Below are 3,146 nucleotides of genomic sequence, written 5' to 3'. Positions count from 1 at the left end.
ATCCCAAACATGATAAAGAGATGAATAGTGTGATGTTGGTAAGGAGAAAGTTGGGATATTGATAAGAGGAAAGTTGGAATGTAAGGTAGGAAAATATTGTGATATATAATTTGTACCAAGATATATTTATGTATTTGTACAATAAGTAAGATATTGGTAAGGTGAAAGTTGAGATGTAAGTTAAGGAAATGTTGTGATATACAAGAAGTTGTAAGTTAGGAAAATGTTTGTGTAAAGAGAGATTGTAGAGAGAGAGAAAAAAAAAGAGAGTAAGAAGTTGGTTTGGTTTTGATTTGGTCCCGTATATATTCATGTGTGTATGTATATACAAAAGTTTTTCTTTTTAATTTTTTATCTTATGTATTTTTACTTTTCTAATTTACTATACGTCCTGTAGAATAGGAGAGGATTTCGGTCCGGGAAGGCTAGGGATTCCCAAATGGTTTGATTGGTTACTTTTCGAAAGAAGATTAAATGCTTCACCTGAGTTGGTGGTAATTGTAAAAGATGCTGAAACTACTTCTTTCTTTTTTCTTTTTGAGACAAGCTAGTGATGCTGAAACAACTTTTTCTCTTTTTTGCATTTCAAGTTTGTTGAATTATTCTTATGTTCTAATTAATTTATAGTCACGAATAAAATACTGCAACACTTCTTTTGGTCTATTTAACGAAGTAAACACAACTTCAAGCTAAAAAGTATTGCATGTCACCAGGAGAGGGAGAGAGAGAGTTATGGGAGAATTTTAAATAGGTTCGATGTATAAATATTTGAATTTAAATGATATATTTGATTTGTGGGTGATTATGTTTATTTAGCAATACAATGGACTGAATATCACCATATTGAAAGAAATATATATATTTTTTTTAAATAAAAATTTATGCAGGGTTGTATTGAGTTACAATCAATAAAACAAATAGACATTCAAACTCATCCTTTTGATGGTCCTTTTAGCATATGAAAAGTAAAAGAAACATGAGCTAGTGGTCGATATGATGACAACATCATTCAAATTCTTAGAAAAAGTGATTTTTTGAATGTCTAAAGCACCTTTAAAGCATCCTAATTACTTTCTCTATATTGTCCACAAAAATAATGGATTACATAGGAAATGTATTAATTAGTTCCAATCGGTGTTTCAGAGATTGAACAAAGGGTACAAAAAAAAAATTTTAAATGTAAATTAATAAAAAATACTTTGACATGCACCTATGGATAGATTAGATCGTTATTTGGCGAAAAATTGCAATAAAATTGATATATACCCTATATTAACCAAACATTATTTCGCCTTTCAAAAAACAAACATTATTTACCATGTTTGGGGAAAAAAAAAAAAAAAAAAACTTTCAATCCACGTTGAATTAAAAGTTAACCCATCACTTTTCTTAGGTTACGCCAACCTTCTGGCCTATTATCAATATTCATTTTTTCCACAAACCTACAAACTTGATATCTCATATTTAAGAAGCTTACTAAAATATTAACTTGCAAATTTTGGATGTAAGAATAAAATACATATCTATGATACATATTTACATATATATGTGCATGAGAATAGAAATATTTTAGATACGTGCTTTGAAAACTTAATATTTTAATTAGATGGTTGTTAACACAATATTTAATAAATAAAAAAAAAAAATTCAAGTTCAAACACCATCGTGGACCATCTAAATGTAGATAGTGATTAGGGTACATGCGATATATATAAGATGAAAAATTAACCAGAAAATATAACGTTTTTTTTTTTTTTTTTTTTTTTTTTTTTTTTTTTTTTTTTTTCCTTATAAACCAACAAACACCATAACTTATTTCTAAAGACACTATTATTACATTATCAATTTCAACTTCATTATCACTTAGTCTTCAAGACGTCAACCAAAGCTCCTCCTTTCCTTTTCTTTTCCTTTCCTCCTCCGGCTACCAGTGGCGCCACCACCACTATCACGTCGGAAATTCCCGTCGTTGGAGATCAATGGCAAGTCATGAGCATCATCATCGGTGGCAATACGGATGCAAGAACATCGTTCCAAAGATGAAAAAAAAGCACTTGCAACACCATTGATGAGCCACATGGCCATGCCATCGAGCTTTCCACTGCTCGGAGAGCCATGGCTTGAGGAGGACCGCACCCTGGGCTCGCCCGAATTGGCTCTTAGACTAAAGCTGCTTCTGCAACTCGTAGTTGTAGAGGTGGAAGCTGCCATGAATTAGAGACATCAAGTAGTGACCATAGAAAGTGGTTGAGAAGTTTTTAAGGCTTTAAGAAGCTCTTTATATTATTGGTGATTATGAGGCTAATTTTCACCAATGCCCCTTGATTTTGTGCAAAATTACAAACATTTATCAACAATTAATCTTAAATTTATCCCTAGCCAAAAAGTAGAAAATAAGTATAAATTTATGTGACTTTAGAAATTGATTCCACAGATCTTCCGTGCCTTTTTGTTGTATAGTGTGCTTTATGAGCCAGATAACTACTAAATAAACATCTTTTAATGTAAAGATAAGACTGCATAAATTTCATAATTATAAAACACTCATGCACTAACTTCGAATATACGAATATTTATGTGTACTTAGTTTTATCTTATTAGTTATTACATTTCTTTCTACTTAATCTATAATCATGATTTTGAATGAAAGAAAAAAAAAATTATATGTATCACTTACCATTTTCTGTCTCTTTCGTATTTTGCTAATTATATCTTGAATTTATAAATCAAAATATTTGAAAACCTTTAACATTTTGGAATAAGATTATCAAATACCACCTCCGTCTTAAGTCACATGTAGCGCGAGCGGGAGCGGGAGCGGGAGCGAGAGTAAATTCGAAAGTGGGAGCGTAAGAACGGCATAATTAAGTCATAAGCCGTAAGAATTTGAACTCGAGTGCGCGCGGAGCGTGAGAACGGGGGTGTGCTCGGAGCGTAAGAGCGACACATGTTGAGAATGATTATGTGACTTAGGCTCCATCCCATATTAGTTGTTTATTTTAAAAATTTTGACTTATAATTTTTGTAAGTCAAAGTTAGTAGACATCTCATATGAGATATAGATAATATATAAGTATATAAAAGGAATATGATTAAAAATGACCTCAAATATATCAAAAATAAAAAAATAGTAGTGCGTCAAAATT

This window comes from Cornus florida, unplaced genomic scaffold (genome assembly GCF_030987335.1).
Source record: "Cornus florida cultivar Cherokee Brave unplaced genomic scaffold, ASM3098733v1 CherokeeBrave_3.0.0_Hap2_Chr09, whole genome shotgun sequence".
Classification (NCBI taxonomy): Eukaryota; Viridiplantae; Streptophyta; class Magnoliopsida; order Cornales; family Cornaceae; genus Cornus; species Cornus florida.
The sequence above is the reverse complement of the archived record's forward strand: the minus strand, read 5'-3'. Positions refer to the sequence as shown.